Source organism: Labrus mixtus, chromosome 10 (assembly GCF_963584025.1).
Source record: "Labrus mixtus chromosome 10, fLabMix1.1, whole genome shotgun sequence".
NCBI lineage: Eukaryota > Metazoa > Chordata > Actinopteri > Labriformes > Labridae > Labrus > Labrus mixtus.
Window position 1 is genome coordinate 8,941,256 of NC_083621.1, and position 12,418 is coordinate 8,953,673.

At 40.3% G+C, this 12,418-nt stretch overlaps 1 protein-coding gene across 1 annotated transcript in view; it reads right to left on the reverse strand.

Annotated features, from left to right (window-relative positions):
• The window catches only part of mid2 (midline 2), a 131,706-nt gene extending 120,914 nt beyond the window's left edge, over window positions 1–10,792 (reverse strand). Inside the window, exon 1 of the mRNA XM_061047975.1 lies at window positions 10,519–10,792. The gene's annotated coding sequence lies outside the window, so the exon portion shown is untranslated. The remainder of the gene's footprint in view (window positions 1–10,518) is intronic.
• Between the last annotated feature and the right edge of the window lie 1,626 nt (window positions 10,793–12,418).

Sequence of the window (12,418 nt, forward strand, 5' to 3'; positions counted from 1 at the left end):
TGCCATGCTGCATTTGCAGGCACAGACAAGATCCCTGGGGAAATAAAAGAGAAGCTCAGGCTCAATATGCTGTCCGCCTTGCTTTCAAATGCTGTCAGTCTTAAGAGATCACCCTCCCAGAAGAACCGATGACTCGATAAAGTGATGGGTGAATGACTCGCATACCTTCTTATGTCAAACTTTCAGACTTGAATGTTGTTTGGCATCTGTGGATTTTATTCCTATGCTCCTGTGTAACAGATTAAATGGAAAATTGAAATAGGATTTTTTTTTTTTCATGAAACAAAACAAGACAATGGCAGAGAAAGAGTTATGTAACTCAAGATCAATACAAATAAATCCATACTTCAAGGTAGTCAGTTCATTGATTAGTCAATTAGTAAATCAAATTCAATAATTGTTTAATCAGTTAAGATATTAAGCAAGGGTATAAGGTCATCTGTGTGCTGTTTCCAGTTTCTGGTATGTTAGACTTTTTTGCATTCATATCATTGCAAACTTACACTGCTTTATATATTAGGGTCATTGATGATTAATTGTAACACCGACTAATTAAAAACAACATATTGAGTGATTAGAGTCAATAAAATCAGGCATTTGTCCATCAAAGGGGCTTAATTATTATTTCAGTCAGGCCCTAAATAAACCGTGTAATCAATAATACACATAATCAAACACTGCAGCTTTATTCATGAAAGCTTTTTTTCAGCAAAGTGGGAAATAAATGCACAGTGTCTTATGCTGTCTGCTGAAATCAGAGTGTAAAATAACAACACAGAGTAACTGACTGACAGTCTTGCAGTTCTGACCAACCACTCAAACATTCTGTGATTGTTATTGGGGGTTTGCACAATGCTTTTATCACCATCTAAATTCAGGTTATCTGGAACAAATTCTCCAACAGAACGGAACACAAAGACAAACACTGACGAGTAACATAATAATGTGGCACTCCAAAAGGCTAAAATATGTCAGAGTCTGATGCAATCTTTCATCAAAATGTATTTGTCCACTGAGAAAAGTGTCTTAGATCCAGTCAGAAAAATATACTTCAAACAGCTTTGAGCTGAAAAAGAAGAAGAAGAAAAAAAAGAATCTGTCTTTTATCGCATTGCCTGCAGGAGAAGAGATGAACAAGAATGCGGAAAATCTATATGGATATCAAAGCCTATCACAAGGAAAACAGCCTTAAACCAGTCCATGTGGATCTTCCAACTGAGAGGTGAATTTGTAAAGGGTGCGATTGTGCAGTCAAACAGGCAGCAGTGCTGTGATAAAATGGCTCCACTTCATTATCTCGGCCCATTCAAACACAATCGTCATCACCATAGATTTGTATTTCAGCACATATGAAAGACTAACAACACCCAGCCACATTCAGTGTGCTGTATGGCCTTTCTCTAGTTCATACACAAACAAGCTGATGTAATGAAGGCATTTTTTTTTTTTTTTTATCTTGGATCATGTCCTCAAATAAACTGCAGAATGGGGGGGGGGGGGGTTGTTGGGAGTGGGTTTGTAGTCTGCCAGCATTTTCCCAGGATACTCAGGCTTCACGGGTTGTGCGAGTGTGCTTTTTGTTGAGCTACTGAGAATAGTTTCCTCTGTCGTCAGTCGAGGAATTTAGCCACAGGAGCTGAAAAAGGCCATGATGCAACATTTAGAGTCTTTATTTTGTGTGTGAAAATCAGAATGGTGGAGGAGAGGTGAAGGAGTGCCGTAGATGGTCCAGGGTCTGAGCGAGAGAGGGCTGATTCAGGATCAGTCAAAGCCTGGTTGTAAGATCAGAGCTGCCCTGATCATTGCTAGGGGATGGATAAGGATTCCAAATTATCCTCCACTGCCTCTCTCTTTTGACAGGCTATATAACTTTAAATCTAAGGTGTGAAAGTTATAAAACACGCACCAAAGATTCATTCTGAATATAGTAGCAGAAACATAACTTTTTACCTGCCTCCTCTGATTTATTTTTGATTAACAGTGATTCTTAAAATAAAACTGATAATCTGACTCGTGCAGCCCTCCAGTCCTATTGACTTTTATCAGACCGGATCATATAATCTCAGAGCTCAACATTAAAGCTTTCAGCGACATCAGGTTCAGCTTGCAAATCGCTCTGAGAAGATGTCACCACAGTTTAAGAAGGGAGACTCTCTTTGCACCGTATTTTCAAAGTAGAAGATCTATTTTTGTCTGCAGGTCACGCTATGCCAACTCACTCCATGGTCTTTGGTTGCTGTGAATCATTCTCGCATAGAATTCATGAACACAGTGTGCTCGTTGGTATATAACCTTAACCAGGCCAATTCAATTGGCAGGCTGAATCTGACCCTCTCATAACCATGATCATTTAGAAAAAATGAATCAAATGAAAATAGAATTGAAAAGTATCATTTAATAAGAGAGATTATCTTTCACATAATGATGCAGTCATTCAGATGTCATATCATTTCAGTCGTCAGTTGTTTGATTGTTAAAGATAAGTATTTTATATAGGCTAATTAGCCCATTCATCAGTTATGACTTATTTAAAACTCAGAAAAACGTACTTAAAAATGGTAACATTTTTTTTTCAGCTGACGTATTGTTCCTTTTTTTTTGGGGAAGATTTATTTCTTGGCTTTCCATTTCTTTTTAAGATAAGACAGTGAGTAGAGCGAGGGGGAGAAAGAGAGGAGCTTTAAACTGATTTATTATGTTGGTGATGAAACTTCACTAAAGATGCGTCTCTTAATGAGGCAAATTTCAAATTGGTAAATGTGTGCAAGTAAAATCAGAGTCACTCCAAGTACATTGCATTTGCATTTTGCAATAATATAAGCATATTTATCTGATAACACAGAATGCAGACACTCAAATAGAAGATTTTGGCAAAAGTATCCCCCAAAAAATCTAGTTCGTCAGCTTACTAGTACTGTAGTAATAGCTATTTTGCCAAACCATTAGGAACATTATTCAATAATGTAAATTGAAAGGACAAATTGATTTTGCCCGTCTTCGCCAGAGGAGATCCAGTGTGTCAGTTAAAGGAGGATGTTCAGTTGGCCAGCTGTACCGGCAGCTCAATGGCTAACTTTGAGGTTAAGCAATTAGTGCAGGTCACCGGGAAAAAAAAAATCATACATGACCTTCTAATTTAGCAGCGTATGCGTGTAACAAATTATTTCTTCTCTCCATAAACCTAATAATTAACTTTCCTATCAACACAGCAGAGGACACAAAACAGATAATCTGGCTGGAAGTGGCAGCAGAGCGTGGAGAACGGATGTGGCCTGCTAGGGAGATGATTAGAAACTACAAAGGGAAGATTTAGATCATGTTTGTAGGCGTGTGTGTGTGTGTGTGTGCGCGTGTGTGCGTGTGTTTGTGACTGTGTGTCGAATGCATCTGAATATGAGAGAGAGAGGGACACAATAGAGCGGGAGAGGCAGAGGGGGGGAGGAGACAGAGAGAGGAGCAGGAAGGGGAATTGAGTATGCTTATGCATGTACATGGAAATCCTTACATTGCAGTTTGGCAGCAGAGGTCAGACAGACGGGGAGAGGTTAGGAGTCATTTATCGCAGTGAATTAAGGGAAGAAGATCTCACAGTTGCAACATCTCCTCCCCTGCTGAGATTATAAGTAGAGCAAGTGGTAACAGAGGATAAGCAGAGGTCGCTGTCATCTTTGATTCAGTCCCCACTCTAACTACCATCCCCTATGTATATAATTATTGGGTACTGAAGATTCATTGCACAGCAATACTACTCAATTTAAGAACTTAAATAACTATTTAAAAAACAATTATCCTTCTCCACTCCTGCAGGATAAATGAAAACAAGTCCAGGCCTATGTTGGAGGTTTGTTCCATATTTGTGCTCAGTCAGAAGAAAAATGCCAAGAATCCCTGAACATTTATAAAAAAGCAATGAGAGGACATTCCCCCATGAAGCCCTGGCATCTCACAAGAGATGGGATTATTATGTTATTGTAGAAATAAACGGAGGCTATCATCAGGTACAGAATCAAAACGTTTTCATGTCTTAATATTTATTTTAAGGCCGTGGGGCATTTATGGGAGCAGTGGCTGCCATTTGTTTTCCTACTGCGGGTAAGCACATCTAAGGTGGTTTAATATTACTTAAAGCATGTCCTCCCTGAGCTAAGGGTGAGCGATGTATACAAAAAATATCACCGCCGATATTTTGCATCCCTTTAAAATGTGTTAAAAATTCAAATGTGTTAGCAAAAGTATTATATTGTACTAGCTCGCTCTTGATAATAGACATTTTAATAGCAAAATGTGTAAAATATTAAAGAATGAGCAACAAAAACTATTAGGAAAGGATTTCTAGGCTTGGCAGGGTGTATTTTGGGTCCAAAGTAGTAAAAAGTTGTTTGATCCATCTCTCACGGCCGCTTGAATTAGCACCATATCCTTTGCAATGTAGTTTATGACAGTGTTTTTTTTTTATTTCCTGCCATCTGTTGCCCTTCTTGCTGAATGACTCTGCCAAAGTTTGCTCAGTGTGTTTTTGTTTTGTTGGTACCTGAGTGGCTCGGTCGTGGTCGTCTGCTCACTGCCAAAGCTTAACATATTCTTCATATTCTGTACGGTGGTTAATTTGCAGATGATTAAATAAGTTACTTGATGCGCTAACTGATGACTGTCTGTAATGGCATACGCTTTCTGACATGGTTCGCAGATTTGCGTCTTCAGGTAACAGCCGTCTTTTCAAAGCTAAACCTCCATGGGAGTGAGGATGAGCCACTTTTAGCAATTACATCTAACAATGTCGATTCAGTGGCTGGTTGTGTTTGAGTTTGTGTTAAAAGGATTAAAAGTACTTTTTGAGACAAACAATTCCCGTGGATATTTGTTCTACCCCAAAGTGAAAGACTTAATTTTGTTTCTCAAAAGATCCCAACTTGAAACATTTACTTTTTACTGTGGTGCTAACAGAGTTTTATGAGTGTAACCAAACCCATGAAGATTAATGACTTGAAAATGTTTCCATTAAATGGTGTTGCACTTCAAGAATGCCAATTTAAAGTGTGTGTGCATGCTCTGTTTTGGGAATTCAAAAGTTACTTAATGGGTCATTTTAAAGTCCATTAACTGAACATATTTTTGGTACGTTGTTCCATAATTCATTTGCAGATAGAATCAGTGACCCATGAACATTGGGTACCCAACTGTTTGTCGTTCTTTTTGCTTTCCATCTTCGAAAGAGGGGACTGTATGTCATCTGGTGTATTTTCGAGGGTAAATGCATGCACATGTGCGTGAAGGGCACAAAGGAGTCAGCTGTCTCCCAGAGGAGGTTTTTTTTTTTTTTTTTTAAAGAGCCTCCCATGACCCGGCTTGATCCCGTCCCTTCATTCTTTAGTGGGGGTTGTGTGTACATCTCTGCATAATATGTGTGTGTGCATGCTCTGTTTTGGGGGATTTGCTGATCCTTCTAACGGCTGTCCCTCCCAAGAACAGGACTGTACTCCCGACGCTGGCTCATAGCTTTAATCTGACTGACAGCATGGTCCAGCTTTCAGCCAAGAAAACAGCCCACCAGCGTGGCCTGAATACCTGCCTGCTGCAGAACCTTATCTGCCATGAGATGACAGAGGAGAAGCTGCTCTGTTCCCAGGCAAATTGCTGATCGGCCTGTCTCACTCTCTGCCTCTTTTGCCCGCCTGTCTGCTCGCTGTTTGTCAGCACAACACTGTGAGACCCACACTTGTCTGGACTCAGCTGGATGTGACAGTTTGACAGGCTGTCACAGCATCAAACTAAAAGGCTGGGATGACACTGTCATAGTTCCCCTCTGCAGGAATTCTGAAAGAACACCTTTCACCCTTGATGCTTTATTTTTGGATGCAAACTGTACAGACATTAGAATTCATGTATATTTTATTTCAAAAGAAACATTAAACCAGTAAAACGTCATGATCTTCAGATATGGTGATATACCTTTTGTCCTTGATACATATTCTAATTAGGACAAGTATTTTTTTTCAGATATATGTGTGTTTACTGGTATACTTGCCTCTGGACGATGCGTTGGAGGCAGTATCCTGGCCATTTCTGATACTTGTGTAAGACTCTAATGATCAAAAGTTGAAATGACTGAGCGTTGACTCACTGTTACTGTGTACACGACTAATAAGTCAAAACTTCAAGAAACCCCAGCCACGTCAGTGAAAACGCCCCCACAAGCCATCTGCCTGGTTTCTTCCTCCTCATGTGAATACATTTAGCTAAGATGCCCACTCATCAATCAGTGGGGTGGTTCCACAAGTCATCCAACACAGCTTGAACTAGAGGACCCTCATAATTGGATATTAAACCCCCGAAGAGTAGCAAGACAAACCACTGTGATGCCGACTGGAGGCTGAGATATGCCGCTGCCATCGCTCTGGCAGAGCTATGTGTAGTGCTATTCAATTCAGCGTCAGTCCCATCCTGCCTGCCCTGAGGTCTTTCTGTCACACTGTCATAATTTCAATCTTTTGGATAAGAAATGTGTGCAGATACACTCACGCGCACACACACACACACACACACACACACACACACACACACACACACACACACACACACACACACACACACACACACACACACTCTCTCTCACAAGGGGCCACAGATGCAAGCAGGCATGGATGGACTTGGCACGCACGTACGCAAACACAGCTGGCTTTAAATAGATGGTGGCAGTGCAGGAAGGCTGGAAAGAGTACCATTTGTGCAGCTTAATCAACAAAATGATTTTTGGTGTTTTTATTTATGTCCCCGTTTTGCGCAGCTTGCTGAAGTTTAACAAGGACTCTGTAGACAGCAACAGATTCAGAAGCAACCTGTTACTCTGAAATGTAAATTGTTTTGTCAAAGGCATAAAGAATTTGAATGAAATTGGATTGATATGGTGTTTAACTTTCATAATCTGAAGTTTGAAATTGATGTTGAGGCATAAAATGAATGGATTCTTAAAAAGGAGAACATATACAACATCGATATGACTAGAGAGGCAATCTGGGTTTGTATATCTATACATATTGGCTGAGAGGCAGAAGATATATTGAAAAGACCAGTTTGACCAGTTTTTTAATGGTTAAAAGTAATCCATTTTGTGAGGAAGTTAGCGGCACCTAAAAAATGCATATTGCCAAAAAACTATTTACTATGATTGTACCGTTTTGATACCACTTGGTTTTTCATTTGGTAAATATTGTCAATAAACAGAATATAAACATAATTGGCACACAAATTGGCTGACAAGCTCATTGGTGAAAGGTGATCTACTAATCCAAAGGTGATAACACTACAGACAATCATTCAATAACAGTACACAAGAAATGTACAAAGAAGAAATAGCTTTGAACAGTTGTGTGACAAAAGCCATCATCGCACATCCCTAAATAATTTCCCAAATGTATACTGCAATGCATAGAGAAAACGTTTTGTTCATGGAATCCTTCAGACCTGTGTAAATTGTCACCTGCCTATGCAGTAAAGGTCAAATATGTAAGATATGTACTGAATTAAATTAAAAAAAATGACATTCTATATCAAGGAAATATGCTATGTTGAAGTGCTGGCTTCTGTGATTACAAAGCAGCAGCCAGTATGTCCTCCCTCTTTGTTTCGATTCCGGTGCAAATGGTCTGTTTTTGTTTTGACCAGAGAAGGTAAGCGGTTTAAAGGCACCCTCACGCGACTGCTTTTGGACGCCGCTTGGTTTGCCAGGCAAACAGCAAACCAACAGGTGTTGCAGCGATGGAAGCAGCCAAGCGAACTGGTTCAGATATAACTGATTCAACCCGTCCTAAAAAGCCTTGTTATTTTGCTAATAAGCTCCACGAACAGAAACGACAGGCAGGGGGGGAGACAACTGTCTTAATGTTTTGAAATTTGACTGCAATACTGTTTTAACTTCTAGGTGTCAGAGTTATATATTGCTCCTTTAATGTTTGCAAAGCCATTACACCTTATTGAGAAAATCATGAAAATACTTAAATAAATCAAACATGATCAAGTTTCAGAGCAAATGAATTGTCTTTCACAGGAAGCTGGAGTTGTATCCTTAAACCAACTTGAAGTTGAAAACAACATACCAAGCCCCCTGCTGCTTCAAGAGACTCCTCGTGAAATCACAGCCAAGAGACCGACTCTCAGAGAAACGCTTCATTCAGATTCAAAGTGGCATCAGCTGCTGACAGACAGCTCTGAATAAAAACATGCCTGCTATGAGTGTCCTTTCTGGCTAACTGATCTGCGAGGATAAAGTGATTAGAAATAAACAAGCGAGCAAACAAATAATATGAGGAACATCTTTCCGAGAGTGTGCCAGATAGGCATTAAAAAACATCAATAAAGACCTGATCTGTATAACTGAAGGATCTCTCAGAGTCATCAATGTTTTATAGAGTAAGGGAAAGTGATACTGTAAAGTAATGAAGGGCTGAAAAAGGGTGCTCTAATTACGATGGGTGTAAAGTTTCATCAAATGTGGGTCAGTTACAACTGTAACATTTTAATACTGCATGGAGATCCTGCAGCCAAATCCTGCAAGTAATGCTTCAGGCCAGATACTTCCAGTTCCTGGGAGTCAGAGCATCAAATGAGTGTCTTGTTTTAATTAGTTTTAATATGATTTTACGCTTATAAATATATATTTTAAATGCAACATTTTAAATGCATTCAACCCAATGACCCTTGTTGAAATTTCAGCAAAGAAAAGACATTTGGTTGACCAGTTTGGTTTGCAGAAACAACAATATCAGTCAGCAGAGACATTAAAGTGCTCCTGGCTGTAGAGTCAACACCCAGTTATCCCACTGTACTGAGCAGCATGTGTTCACATCTATTCCTAGAAACCATTGCAGCTTCAGCATCAACACAGACAGCCAACCTTGTGTCACAGCTGTAATCAACCCAGCAGGTACACACTGACACCCTGTCATTCCCTTAGGAGAAAGGCACTGCTCTTGTCATTATGATGTCTTAATAATGATCATCTAAGAATGCAACAGGGGGCAAAAGAGAAGGGGAGAGAGAGAGAGAGAGAGAGAGAGAGAGAGAGAGAGCGAGAGAGAGAGGGAGGCATGGGTAGTATAACACTGTACATGCTTGATGAATGAGGGTGTCAGCTGCACCCACCCAACTAGCGGCGCTGTCTCCGAGAGGGTCGGGCCCTGTACGCTGAGAGACCTGTCTCATTAACCACAATGATCATGCATTAACAAGTGAGCCACAGAGAGACACAGTTGAAAATAAATCATCCACTATATTAGATAAGATAGTGCCGTATCCACATTTTGTTATGTGTAGTAGTAGCCATCTCAGAGCATTAAACGTGGCTTCACTGCTGGTCATTCTGGCTTTGACAGAATATTACTCCCAGGAGCACACCCTAGCATATATTTTAGATTGTGGAGTTATATTTTGATTACAACGTAATATTCCAATTTATAGTAATTACTTTATACTAATAATCAACACATAATCTGTTATTGTGCCAAATCGCACATTTAGAGAAAAGGGACAGGAGGGGGCTGATACCTGCTTCCCTGCTCCCCATTGTTTTTGTGTCTTGCATTATTGATATGGAGCCGACATTTAACACTCTGCTTATCTGAAGCCATAGCCACAGAGCTTCCACCTGCAGCCCTGTGTCCACATAACCAAACTGACAAACTGTCCAAGCCTCAAACTGATGTAACATGCCTACGGTAAATGTAAGTGACACTGTTATGTTTGTCAGTTTAACTGTGACATGCTTAAGTACCTTCTTAACTACGAGCATGGTAGTCGTATTTCCCTATAACATATTCATAGAAAAGCGGTTGTCTCTATGGTGACTGGTAAAGGAAATACAGATGTCTTATCAGTCCTATACATCAGGATGGCGCACCTATAGTTTCCCTTGTATGTCTGACTGTTGCTCTGTTAGGAATAAGGGGCGTGGCTGGAAGTCAGCCCAGGTCACTCCCTATGCTCCTATAGTACTACTACACTATACTACACTATGACGGAGCTGGTGGTTGGAGGAAAGTCTTTCAGCAACCTTCAAAATCACCCGCTGTTTCCCTGCATGCAGCACAATGTCTCACTGAGGAAAGCAAACCTTACTGAAAATTCCGACAGATAAAAGGAACCGTCAGTCTCACACTTCGCGTATTTTCAGCACTCTTTGACAGATGCAGTAGGAGGCCTCTTTTGAAATAAAGATAAATGCATAAATATTAACTATGTGATGCAACGCTGACGCACGGAGGAACAGATGGACACCTTTGCCTTTTTTTTTCCAAATCAGTCATACAGTCGTTGTTTGCATCTTGCATGATTCTATGCATGCAGAGAAGCTTTCCATGCACGCGTAAACAGCTGATACGGTTCATTATCCTATTACAGCATAGGACAACATGCTGAACCGCGTATTGAAGCGCACGAGCTGAGGTGTTTTTATTTAGCCGGCGTACACGTTACCCAGTCTGTTCGGTTTAAAAAAGAAAAAGCAAAGAAATAAACACAGCCTACCTCAGTTCGCCGTGACAGCTCCGTGTGTCGACTTGTAGCCGCTGTTGGAAACAATGTGGCGCTCGCTGTAAGGATCTCAGTTTGAAGGCGCAGAAGTTTTGACGAGTCAGTGAATGAGGGATTACACACAGTGCCTGACGGATCTGTGGATCACACACCACTGTGTAGTGAACAGGACAACGCCCCAAAACAAAACTGATCTGCTTGATACTCTGCCGGATCACACACGCGTGATCAAGATGTTGCTGTCCAACTCGGTTGTGCGCAACGCCGCGCGCTCTCACTCTCTCCCTACGCGGTCCCCAATCTAAACGCTCCCAAAGGACACGTGACCAACCCACTAGGGACGGGAATAGATTTCGTCCCCCCCCATGGCAGCAGCTGGGATCGGTTACACAGCTGCTCCAGTGCCCGCGCAACAAACTCGAATTGAGCGCATCCTCCTCCGTCTCCACCTGCCTCAACCTGCCCTGTGTCCTCATGGTGTCGCTGTCATTTTTGTAACCTTAAGATATACTTCAGGAATAACAAATTTCATATATTTTTTCAAAATAGTTTTAAAGTAAAGGCAGGTCATTTATTGACTAGATATATTTTATATATATTCTTAGAAGTCACAGTCGCACAAAAAAGACAAAAACACAAAAAGTCTTCGTAACCAGCAAAACAATTGCACTTTTTTTATTTCAATATTTCAAGTCAATATTTCATCTCACTCCTTACTTTGAGTAATATGGTCTTTGAACAGAGACATGTTGCCATAGTTTTGTTTTTGTCCTTTCTTTAGTCAATTTATCCTTATGGGCGGGGCTTCCACTGATAAGGGTCATGTCAGGTATTTCAATGCACCAAGTAAAGTTGTGATGACATTTGTTAGGGTGAGAACACACCCACACAGTCTTGATAAAGCCAAATAGAGGATATTTTCAGCGCTAACTCTTAGAATGTTTCTCCCAATAGTTAATAGTAATTGTTGTCAGTGCTTAAAGTTTTTTAATTTAAATATTGTTTGTAAATACTTAGATTTGTACATTTAAGATTTTGTGATTCTCCAAAGATGTTTTTCATTTGCATACATACTACCCCTTCATTTTGCTTTTCAGTCAGTATATTCACACTCGATACTGTTGCAGGTAGAAGTTGGCCATTCCATCCTGTCTGTGACAGCTGAGCATGAGCCATCATCACTTACTCCTGTATTGGGCTGACTGGACATATCTGGGGCTGACTAATTATTATAGACACACAGTGGCCTACATCAGAGAGATCTTGCTGGTCTTGCAACAATAAGGCTACAAATAACCTACAATGCATTACTCTAAACCTTCCAGGTTCACTTCATACCGGCATTTTACTGAGTCTGGTTTCTGTTTGTTATTATTTTCTTCTTGTAATAAATAACAGTGTAACTCCTAAAAGTACATCGGTTGCTGTAAAAGAGTGCTAGGAAAAAAAATGACCAACCTAGCACAATTACAGAACTATTAATATGCTTGTTGCAGAAAGTTGGTGAGGCGACCATGGATCGATGTTAGCCCACTGGCATTAGCCACAGTTAGCTTGGAATCTACATATGCCATATGTCCATTTAGCTTTTTGCATAAGTATTCCCTGAGGATGATGTGAAATCAGCAGCATATGGGTATGGGTAAAACTGCCCACCTTCTCTGGTCAAAACTAAAACAAACCATTAAGGACCTGAATTTAAACTTAGGATGAGGACATACTGACCGCTGCATTGTTGACTGAGAATCCAGCACTTCAACATAGCATGTTTCCTTAATGTCTAATAATATAGTCATGTTATGATTTCATTCAGTAGATATCGTATTATATATTACATATCGTATCGGGCCTTTATAAGAGTCAAAGTGAGTCAAAGATGGATGGATTAAAAAAA